General features: G+C 30.2%; 1 long non-coding RNA gene across 1 annotated transcript; it reads right to left on the reverse strand.

Annotated features, from left to right (window-relative positions):
* Positions 1 to 722: 722 nt before the first annotated feature.
* On the reverse strand, positions 723 to 10,289 carry LOC147404317 (uncharacterized). The gene is made up of 3 exons (XR_015177733.1): positions 10,148 to 10,289; positions 2,422 to 2,626; positions 723 to 862 (listed from the first exon to the last, which is right to left on the reverse strand). It is a non-coding gene; the product is annotated as an uncharacterized LOC147404317 (long non-coding RNA).
* Positions 10,290 to 12,586: the final 2,297 nt, after the last annotated feature.

The raw sequence follows: 12,586 nt of genomic DNA on the forward strand, positions 1-12,586 counted from the left end.
AATGAAGCATATTAAATCTCTTCCCAACGTATCTAGTGTCACAATCCTGAAGGCCTTTTATTGAGTTGTTGTGTAGCCTATTTCACAAGATTGAACTTGAACTACAAAAAGGTTTTGTCTACTATAGATAAAATGTTTCTTCTTTTTTCCTTCTAACTCTAGGTTACAATTAAGCTAAACAAATGCATGATAACCCAAGGCAATTTCTTTAGAACTCAAAGTTATGGCTTTCAAACATGGTGCCAACCCACAAATGAAGCATATTAAATCTCTTCTCAACGTATCAAGTGTCACAATCATGGAGGCCTTTTATTGAGTTGTCGTGTAGCCTATTTCCCAAGATCCAACTTAGACTACAAAAAAGTTTAGTCTACTACAGATAAAATGTCTCTAATTTTTTCTTCCTAACTTCATGCTACAATTAAGCTAAAAAAATACAAGATATAACGCCAAGGCAATTTCATTTTAACTACAACAAGTTTTACTCATTATATGCTAGATGGTTAAAATAATAAAAATGTACATTCCCTAAGTGTATATAACTATGTTTTAGTGTGTTGCAAACCCAAGTTTCTCCCAACTTCCTATGCAAAAGGCATAACTTACATATCAGAACAATAATTATCGATATAGAAGTAGAGATTACCACTTAAAATGTCCTCGGCAAGGACTTTAAGATTGATAATGCATAACAAATGTAAATAAATATCCACAATTACCTGAGATGTTGTAAAGTGTGAACCTTAAGAAGGACTTGTCCACTTTGGAGACCTTTCAAATTTGTGAGCACACTCGGTGTATGCCGAGCCAATACCTATACCAGCACCAAAAGCTATAGATGTCCATCGTGTCACGGGACTCCCTGGTTTTGCAGATCAGAATAAATTGACGAATCGATATAATAATACTTGTGATAGTATAATAAAGATGACTTCACAATCTGATGGTTAAGTCATTGGTATGATTATTTTTCACCAATTAAAAAAATATTTAATAAAAAGAAAAATGGAAGAACAATCAACATCAGAAACAATATCTCTCATAGCTTCTAAACCAGTAGAGGACCCCAAACAAGATTCTTGACAAGCTCAACACTCTTAATTAACAAAAAAGGAATCATTCCAATACTAAAACTATAAGTAACTATACAACAATGTTAATCCTAGTATAACTATTAAAAAATACATATAACAAGAAACCAAACAGGACCTAAGTTATGGTTCAATTAACAACCGATTAATTTTAAATTTTGTTTGGGGTTTTTTTTTTCTGGTTAGAAAGAATATTTAAGAACAATAATTTGGATGAATGAAGAATGGAAGAAAGAGAAAAGGAATTAACTTCAATTAACAATCCATTATCTTCTTCTATTATTGTAGGATAGAAGAAGATAATGGATGAAGGATGGAAGAAAGAGAGAAGGAATTAATTTCAATTAATAATCCATTATCTTCTTCTATGGTTGTAGGATAGAAGAAGATAATGGATGAAGGATGGAAGAAAGAGAGAGAAAGGAGAAGCTATTATTTTCTCTGTGCTCAGTTTGAAGTTAAATGATTTATTTATAAAGGGTAGACTTAAATGAATTGGAATTAATTTAGAATCCGAAAGCTCCTCGAAGTATAAAAAATTTGATAAGATTTAAAGTCTAAAGAGTTCAAGAAGGTTTTGTCGTTTTGTTCAATAATTAGCGACAAGTTACTATTCTTGAATAGTAACTTCCGCATGAATGAACAGTAAAACACTATTCAATTTCCGCGTTTGTGAATGGTAGACTCTGTTCGTATTCGTGAATAATGAATTTTGATGACTTTGCGTATTTTTGACAACTTTCTTACGTACTTTTCATATTATCTCAAAAATAATTTGAATCCATGACCATACTTCAAATTCAAAGCCAACTATTTTCAAGAAAAAATCTTTTCAATCCTAAGCAAGCAAACCTCTCCTCAAAGTTCTATGGAGCAATTATAACATAATCTCAAAGTGCCATCATATCACACAATATATATCAAGATGGCGAAATTGACTATTCTAAACTAAAAATCCAAAAAATTATTTCTTCTCAAGAATGGGGAGCATCTTTTTGAGCTTACGTTCCTTATTGGTTCTATTATTAATGGTGGTAAAATTTTGGTGTCATCCCAGAAATCCTTTCATATGGACAAATATCATTATTCAACAAATTTGTCAACAATAATAAATTCAAAGTTAAAGACTTAAGTTATCAAAATATGATTTTCTTTGCCCACTCAAGTTGCCTCTGGATACTTAAGTGGCATTACTCAAAAGAATTACTGGATAGCTTCCCCACCTTTTTCCGAAATACCTATGTAAAATGGTGGGATAAATACGATCAAAGTAAAGTAATTACTGATTTTCCTCAAAAGAAGATATCCTCATTAGAATTCCCAAAATTACCATAGGCATCAACAAAGTCATACGCTCAAGCCACTGCCTCAACTGCAGTAACACTAACATCATCACCAGCAACAGTCTCTCAACATTTTGTGCTGGCCATTAAACAAATGCAGAAAATCTCAAAAGAACTTCAAAGCCTCAAAGACTATGTTTACTCAAGGATCAGTTGCAGCCCGATCATCATCTGATTCTCCTCAAAGCGTCTCTGACAATGAAGAAGAACAATTTCAATTCTAAATGCATATGTACAAATAAATGAGTAGTCAAATGCCTATAAAAAATACGTCAATAAGTCGTTAAATGTCTGTAAAAAGTACGTCAAAAGTATGTAAAAAGTACGTTAGAAAGTCGTCAAAAATATTTAAGTCATTAAAATTCACTATTCACGAATGTGATTAGTGTCTATTATTCACAGTCGCGGAAAATGTTAAAAAGTGAACAATGTTTTACTATTCATTCACGCAGAATTTACTATTCAAGAATAGTAACTTGTCGCCAATTATTAAACAAAACAACAAAACTTTCTCGAACTCTCCGGACTTCAAATCTTATCAAAATTTTCATACTTCGAAGAGCTTCCGGATTCCAAATTAATTCCAATTCATTTAAGCCTACCCTTTATAAACAAAACATTTAACTCAAACTAAGCACAGAGAAAACAATAGCCTCTCCTTTCTCTCTCTTCTTCCATCCTTCATCCATTATCTTCTTCTATCCTACAACCATTTTCTTTTTCCCATCCTTCGATCTTCTTCCATCTTCCAACCACTCTCTTTCATATATTTAACCTCTGTCTTCAAAATTCCAAAATTTCCAAAAGTAACCTGTTCCTAAATTCTAAAAATAACTTGATCAGGTACTTCATCCATCATCTTCTTCTATCGTACAACCATTTTCTTTCTTCCATACTTCGACCTGCTTCCATCTTCCAACCACTCTCTTTCATATATTTAACCTCCATCTTCAAAATTCCAAAAGTAACCTAATCCTGTAAACTGGTATCAGAGCCAAGTCTCAAAACTCCCCAAAAGTATTTGTAATATTTCAAAAGTTGCAAAGGTATACATTTATTCAAAGTTCAATTGTTCTCATAATCTGTAACTTGTCCAGTGAAAATCAGTAAACATAGGCTCCCACGACCACTTGGGGCGAAGCTGGCTTTCTTCCGACTATCTATATGGTAGTCTGATATTGCCTCCTGGTTTTACATTTTAATTCTACAAGAATTGTATTCTCTTTCATTGCACACTAAATTTTCTTTTAACTGGTTTCCTTTTATTTTTCATTAAGAGTAAGCTAAATTTTAAAATTATTAGATCTAGGATCGAGGTTTTCTAATCAGGTCGTAAATCTCGCTATCAGAGTTTTGTAAGACGAGTTGTAATTCTTTGACTAGCCACTAGGACTAAAACATTTAAAAATCTAATTTGCTTTAAATGGAGATAATTTTAAAACCATTCGAAAGAAAATTACAAGTAGGTAATACTTCTTCTCAAACAAATACAATAAAAACAATTTCTATGAAATAAAATGATGAAATTTCTTATGAAAATATACAGCAATCGATAAAAAATTGGACAATACCAAAAGTTCCTACAAACGAAATTTATAAAGATAAGTCAAAGCGAAATTTATAAGTCAAAACTAAAAAATGATGATATGATGACATAAGTCATTCGGGGTTGGATCACTCCCAATTGCTGTCCTTTTTGCTTGATGGAAGGGGAATCTATTGATCACATTTTAATTCATTGCCCTTTTTCCTATAATATCTGGTCAAGTTTCCTTGGTTTATTCCGTATGACTTGGGTATTTCCTCGTAAGTTTTCCTCATTGTTGGAAGAGTGGACTAGTAATGTCTTTCACACCAGAAAACGTTACCTGTGGGCTATGCTACCTTCGACTATTGCTTGGGGGATTTGGAACGAGAGAAATAACAGGGTGTTCAATGGCAAGATTAGAAGCTCTTATGCAGGTTTTTTGGAGGTCTTGGGCTTCTTATACCTATGGTCCAAACAAAATATAGAGTTCGTGGGGACTTCGTTAGATGATTTTGTTTTTAGATGGAACTCTTTATGTAACCATTGATGTTATTTGCTCTTCTTCTCTATTGTTCTTTGTGAGGCTTCCTCGGCTTCCTTGTGTTTTCTGCTTTCTCTTGTTCTTTAGATGGAACGAGAGAACTCTTTATGTATTCTGATTTTTCTCTTTGAAATATATTATACTTATCGAAAAAATAATAATAAACACAATAGAGTAATCAATGTCCATTTCCACCTAAAAAGAAAATATTTCACTACTTCTTCAAATCTATTAAAAAAACTTCAAAATATAATTATATTCATTTCGGCCTTATTTAAGTAGCAATAATACCCTTAACCAAAACAAGCCTCAATACATCAGCTCTGGCTCGTGTCAGAGATAGACAACATATTAAATTTTTAGATCAGTTAATAGGAATGATTCAATGATGGTCCTGTATTCTTTAACTGTTTTCCAAATTTCTTTGTCTCTTTGACAGATCCAACAATTTCAAAATCCTTAACTTTAGGAGTTCAAACCAAAGGATTTAATATGCCAAATTCAGAGAACATCACTGTGATTTATAGAATATACTATAAATCAATGATGTCTAATACCAAACGTAGCATACCAGAATCAAACCAAAGGATTAACTACATTATTCTGGAAAAACTTCAGAAATACTGTAATAACCACAAAACAGATTCAATGAAATACCATTGATCTTAATAGCTCATGAAAAATAAAAGAAGCCCAAGAACTAATTCCAAAAGAAGAAGATCATATAGAAAGTATTATCAAACACTCTGATGGTACTATTGAAATCAACTTTGATACAGTAAATCAAAAGAACTATGTTGTGTCTAGACCATCTACAAGTTCATCTTCTAGAAAATCTTTTGATCAAATGACCAATAAGACATATAACACTATTCCAATTCATATTTCTTATCTTGTTTATACAAAATAAAAAGAAGCTGAAACAGAATATAATCCTACCGAATCTGATTTCAATAGTCCACCTAGACAAGTCAATATGATTTGTCTAGAAAATAAAAAATTTACAATAAATAAAGAATCACTAAAAGAATAGATTCTAAAAAATCCTTTAAACAAATGGTTCTTTAAAAACTTCTCTCAAACTGAACAAAAGATAATCAAAGAAAAATGATTCGAAAAAATGAATAAAAAACAAATCCATATTCCATTATTTACATGGCTAAAAACTGAAACAAATCGAAAATCATCTCATTCAATAAAATATGATAAAACAAAAAATACAAATATGGGAAATTGTAAAAAATGAAAAGATTGAATCAACATTTCCCCCTTTTAGAATTATAAAAACAATGAGTTCCATAGCAACACCCTTTAAATCAGGAACTCCATGTACACAAAAAGATTTATCTCAACTAATAGAACAGAATAATTATACAAATATCCATCTTCACCAACTAGGCCAACAGATAGGATCATTATCCAATAAACCTAAAACTAATATCATAGGACAAACATAAACAATACCATCAAAGGTTAAAAATCCATTTCACCTTCAAGAAGGACAAACACCAATAGAAACCTCTTCGTCCTTTTTGGATGAAATAACAAAAAGAATTCAAGGAGATTTAAAAATAAATGTTTTATCAGAACTAGCAAACAAAGAACTAGAAGAAGAAGAAAATTCTTCTGATTCCTCTTCAACAAGCTCTTCAAAAAACTTAGAATCACAATTCATTGATGATAACAAAGAAACCTTTCAAATGAATAAGCTTAAAAAAATCCAGATACACTAAATCAAACTATTCCAGACCAAATTACTATTCAAAAACAAGACAATATTATAGAAGACCAACACCTATTGATCTCCAATTTGAAGAAAGAGTAAACCCAACAAAGCATTATAATGGCAACGAAATACATGAATAGAACATTAATGAATATACTGACTATCAAATAATTAATACACTTTCTCAAATGATGGTATTAGAAAATGCCTGTACACGTTACAATCTACCAGAAAAACATACAACAAAAGCTATTGCTAGTGATTTTACTGGCCAACTCTGTGGATGGTGGCATAATATGCTAAGCAAAGAAGATAGAGGCAGCATAATAGATCATGTCAAATTAAAAGATGTACCAAACCCCTTTATTACTCTTATATCAAATATCTTCCTCCATTTTAATGGAAAACGAGATGAAATGGGGCAAAAAGACCATGAAATCTTACTGAGTCTAAAATGTCCTACACTAACCGATTTTAGATGGTATAAAGACGTATATCTATCTAAACTTTATTCACTAAATTCTGGATGCAATAATGTTTTCTGAAAAGAAAAATTTATATCTGAATTACCAAAATTATTCGCTGATAAAATTCAAAAAAATCTAAAAAGCGATTCTGATAGTATAAATTATTATCAATTCTCATTTGGAATACTTATACAAAGAATCAATATGGTAGGATTAAAACTTTGTTTGGAATTAAAACTTACAAAACAAATAGAAAAGCAAAAATCTTGAAAAGAATTAAAAGACATTTGCTATCAATTTGGAAAAGAAATATTTAAAGCACCATCTGCAAAAACAAACAAGAGATCAAAGAAATCAACAAATTTCAGAAAAACATCAACATATTCTCCTCCAAAATTCTAAAGAAAATTCTCAAGAAAGAAAAACCAATCCAGACCCTAGGGTAAAAATAAAAAGAGTCTAAACCAATTATTCGCTATAAATGCGAAAAGCCTGATCTCACCACAAACAGATGTCATCAAAAAAATTTTAAGAAAAAAGTAAATGAATGACATATGTCTTCCTCTTCTGAAGAAGCTCATTCTTCCTTAAAAGATAATTGTGGATGCCCTTGGCATCTTAACTCAATTTCTTCTACATATTCTTCAATAAATATGCTTGGATTAAACGTTTTAACAGAAAATGAAAAACTTATATTAAAATTATTAGATGAAATTCTTGACAAAGACCAACGTAATCAACATTTAATGCAAATTAGAAAATATGAAAAATCAAAACCAAAATAATAATTCTTCAATAAAAAAGGTTCTTAACCCTTCTACTTCAACTCCAATGTATTCTTTAAAAGATGTTTACTTAAGAGTAAAAAAAATCTCCACAAAAGAAGCTACTTCTTTTATGATCTTTTCAAATCTACAATAACAAATTAATCAATTAAAAGAAGAAATTAAAGTTCTAAAAGAACAAGTAGCAGAACTACAAATGTCATCAAACCCTCAAGCTGATTCAGATAAATTTTCTAACACTGAAGACAAACAAATCAATTTATTAATGCCATGACTAAATACACTTATCAAAAATGATATACTTCAATTACAATAAAAACTAAAAAAATTCTAAAATATTTATTGCTCTTATTGACTCAGGAGCAGACATAAAGTATATAAAAGAGGGATTAATACCTCTATCTCATTGTGAACCAACACAAACATCTTTAACGATAGCTAATGGTAAAAATATTTATATCAAATACAAATTAACAGACTCCTTTGTTTGCAAACAAAAGTTCTGCCTTCCTATTTCTTTTCTTGTAGTACCAACATTACAACAAGAAGCAATATTAGGAAATCCTTTTATTAATCAAATCCAACCATTTTTAATGACACTAGAGAGAATCCTCTGTAAACTAGGAAACCATGAAATCCTCTTTAACTTTATATTTCCTCTTACATTTGGACAAGTAAATCTTTTGATAAACTTGATCCAATCAAAAGAAAAACAACTTGATTTTGTAAATCAAGAAAAATAATTCCAAAAACTAAAACAAGATATTAATTCTCCAAAATTACAAACAAAAATAAAAAAATTTGAAGAACAATTAATAAAAACTTCTTGTTCAGATATTCCTAATGCATTTTGGCATTGGAAAACATATCAAGTTGTTCTCCCTTATGCTACATCTTTTAATGAAAAAGATATTCCTACAAAAGCTAGACCAATTCAAATGTATTCTAGATATTTAGAATTATGACAAAAAGAAATTCAAAATCTTCTTGACAAAAAATTAATAAGAAAATTTAAATCACTGTGGAGTTTTGCTACTTTTTATGTTGAAAATGCAGCTGAATTAGAAAAAGAAGCTCCAAGACTTATAATAAATTACAAATCCCCCAACAAAGTATTACAATCAATAAGATATCCTATCACTAATAAACAAAACCTCATTGATCGACTCACAAACGCAAATGTTTTCTCAAAATTTGACCTAAAATTAGGATTCTGGCAAATCCAAATTCAAGAATCCGACAAATATAAAACAACGTTCACAGTACCCTTTAGACATTACGAATGGAATGTAACACCCTTTGGACTAACGAATGCTCCCAGTGAAATTCAAAACATGATGAATGATATATTTTCTAATTATTCAAAATTCATTTTAGTCTATATAGACGACATTCTTGTATTCTATCAAAATATAGATTCTCATTGGAAACATCTTTATATATTCAAAAAAGCAATTTTGCAAAATGAACTAATTCTGTCTCAAAGAAAAATCAAATTATTTCAAACGAAAACCCAGTTTATAGGATTTTCCTTAGAAAATAAAACATACACACCAATAAATTATGTCATACAATTTGCTGACAAATTTCCCAATGAAAGAATTGATAAAAAAAAACTACATAGATTTTTAGGATGTCTCAATTATGTTATTAATTTTATAAAAAAAATCTTAAAGAAGAACGCAAACTTCTTTTCGATTTTCTTTTAAAAAAAAATGAAACTAAAAAGATACGAACTCAAAACCATAGCCTGGCAATACAAAAGATCAAAGAAGCAGTAAAAGTTATGCCCTGTTTACACATTCAAAATCCAAAATTACAAAAAATAATTCAAACAGATGTCTCTGAAATAGGATACGGAGGAATTTTAATCCAGAAAACACTAACAAATGAAGAGCAAATAGTTAGATACCACAGGAATATGGAATCCCTGTCAACAAAACTATTCAACAATCAAAAAAGAAATTTTAGCAATTGCTATAACAATTCTAAAATTCCAAAGTGATGTTTTAAATCAAAAGTTTTTATGAAAAATTGATTGCAAATCCGCAAAAAAAATGTTTTAGAACAAGATGTCAAAAACCTTGCATCAAAACAAATATTTGTCAGATGGCAAGCATTACTTTCAGTTTTTTAATTTGATGATATAGAATTCATTCCTGGTTCTCAAAATTGTCTCCCTGGTTTCTTAACCAGAGAATTTCTCCAAAAACCTCAACGAATACCTTCAAAAGCCCTCATAAATCAAAAGGTAAGGAAAAAATTCTCATGAAATCCAAATTTCTCCTTCTCGTTTCTTTCCAATTGCTCCAAAATCAGAAATATCTTCATCAAATTCGTCAAGCCATATTCATATTAACAAGATCAACACTCTTAATTAATTAAAAAAAAAAGGAATCATTCCAATACTAAAACTATAAGTAACTATACAACAATGTTGATCCTAGTATAACTATAAAAAAAATATATATAACAAGAAACCAAACAGGACCTAAGTTATGGTTCAATTAACAACCCATTAATTTTAAATTTTGTTTGGGTTTTTTTTTTCTGGTTAGAAAGAAAACTATTATTTAGGAACAATAATTTGGATTCCAAACAGACCTTTAATAAATAAATAAATAGAGAGAGAGAGAGAGAAGAAGAATAGAAGGAAGAAAACTGACTGAAGAGAAGAAGACCACCGAAAGCTCCAGCCAAAGAAGAATAAACAAATCGACGGACTGTTAGATCTAAACAAGCGTCCCATTTGGCATTCAGATCGTACTGTGGAGGAGGGATTTGCTTGTTTTCCGCCATCATTCTACAATCTAACCTTCTTTGCCCCAGAGAGGAAGCGATACTAGAGATTTTTTAGAGGGTACCACCAAAATAAAAAAGAAAATGGTATCTTTTGAGAGCTTTTACTTCCACACCAGTTTTTGTTTAGAGCACTCCAACTCACATTTCTAAAGATGCCAATGAATTCTATTTTAAAATGAGTGGAATCGGAATAGGAATCGTCAAAAAATGTGAGTACCCATCGATTTCAATTCTCAATAATCGAATGAGAAAAAAAATATTTTGAATCGTTTGTAAAATATTTATCCTTCAAAAATATTAACTTAATTACACTTTATTTTATTAAGATGTGAATTTATGATTTTTTCATAAATTCAATTTTAACTTCTTTATAAGTAATAAACTTTTAGAAGATATTACCCATTCTATACTCCAATACGTAGTTTATATGAAAAACTAAAATATTAAAATATGATGAGAGAGAGCGCTTTCGAATACTCTTTGATACCCATCTAATATAATCAAATGTTTCAAGTTCTTATCGATGTTCAAGTGATGAACTTGCCTGCGAATAAGGTCTTACAGTGTGTGGCTAGATTCGGGGGTTGACTAGGACTAGGAGACAGTGAGACCAAACACGTGGCTTGATTGCACTGTCTATCCAAAATGGAGACAAGGTTATATATCTGTTTCAGTCACAAAGGAGATAGGTGGGGCTAGGTGGTGGTGAGGCTGAGAGAGAGAAAGAGAGAGAGAGGTCCTGAGTGAATCTAAGCAAAGTGCCAACTCTAGAGCTTGAGATCCTTGTCCCATCAATAGGATCACTTGGTATACTTAGGGGATCCATTCCTCTCTCTGCTGTCATGAGCAATGGGTGCTAGCTCGAACGTTAGTGGTAGGTAGGATGGGTTGATATTTGGGGCAAATTTTCTTTGTCAGAGTTGTCAACCTTGGATAGCATAGGGATGGAGAATGATAGACTCGTGATTTTGAACATTTAGATACATTTTTTTCTTGAAGATTATAAACTTCTTGAAGATTATGTCATAATTTTTTATTCGAGTGTTCGTTTGCAACAATGATATATGTATTTTGGGTATTTTGAGAAGTTTTATCTAGATAAACCTGGATCACATTTACAATGTCAAGTTCACCATTATTTTTTTCAATACTGGATAAATCTTCCAAAAGTACTCAAAATGCACCATAGTTGCAAAATGGACTCAAATAAAAAGTTACAATGTAATCTTAAAATTTTTAGAGTCAGCTTTGATCATCATTTTTTATAAATCATTAGAATAAATAGGAAAAATACATCTAAATATTAAAAAATAAGTGTATTCTATTCTCTATTCATTATTTACGATAAAAAAATCGTTGGAAATGATTGTAATTGGCATTAGAAAATCTAAGGCGCTGTTTGTTAAACTGAAAAAAATAAGTGCTGAATAGCATTAAGCGCTGAAACTTATAAGTGCTGAATTTAAGTGCTGAAAAAGTTGTTTGTTTAGATGTTGAATCATGTTTGTTACATATTGCTAAAACTGATAAATTGTCTTTGTTATCCTTACAATCATATTATACATTGTTTGCATGTTTCAAATGCTTATTTATTATCAAACACAATAAAATATATTATTCTTATAAAATTAAAATATAATTTATTTTTAAATAATAAATAATACTCAAATCTTCAATTTATAAATAATAATTTCTATTTATAAAAGCCCACAAATTTCAAATTAAAAATAATAATGTCATACAAGTCACCAAAATTTGAAATCAACTTTAAAAGAACTTAATTTTGGATGAATAATATTCGATGGAAATGAAGGATGTGTAATTATAAAAGCACCCTATGAATTAATAAGGACAACCCACACTATAGTTATTTTTTGTTTTGTTTTATATGGATTAAAGTTTTTGGAATGAGCAAATTTTTAATGAGGATAGTTTATATGCTATAGAGATCATCCTCACCAAAAATCAGCCTATTTTAAAACTTCTAACTCGTTAAAAATAGTTTAAAAAAAAAATGGACAATTTACTGTTCTTGAACTTGTTTTGATAGGGTTAGAAGTTTCAAGATGTGCTGATTTTTTGTGAGGAAAATCTCCTCATTATAGAGATCATCCTCACCAAAAATCAACTCATTCCAAAACTTTTAACCCATATAAGACAAAATAATTTAGCTATGGTGTGGATTTATTAATTTGTGGGGTGTTTATATACTTATCCATGGGATATAAGAGGTAATATCCTTTTAAGAATAAGGGCATACTTGTCCATGCTCAAAAAAACAAAGGGTATACTTGTCCGTGTTG

The sequence above is a fragment of the Akebia trifoliata genome, chromosome 4, assembly GCF_017979445.1.
Source record: "Akebia trifoliata isolate Shusen 1 chromosome 4, ASM1797944v1, whole genome shotgun sequence".
NCBI lineage: Eukaryota > Viridiplantae > Streptophyta > Magnoliopsida > Ranunculales > Lardizabalaceae > Akebia > Akebia trifoliata.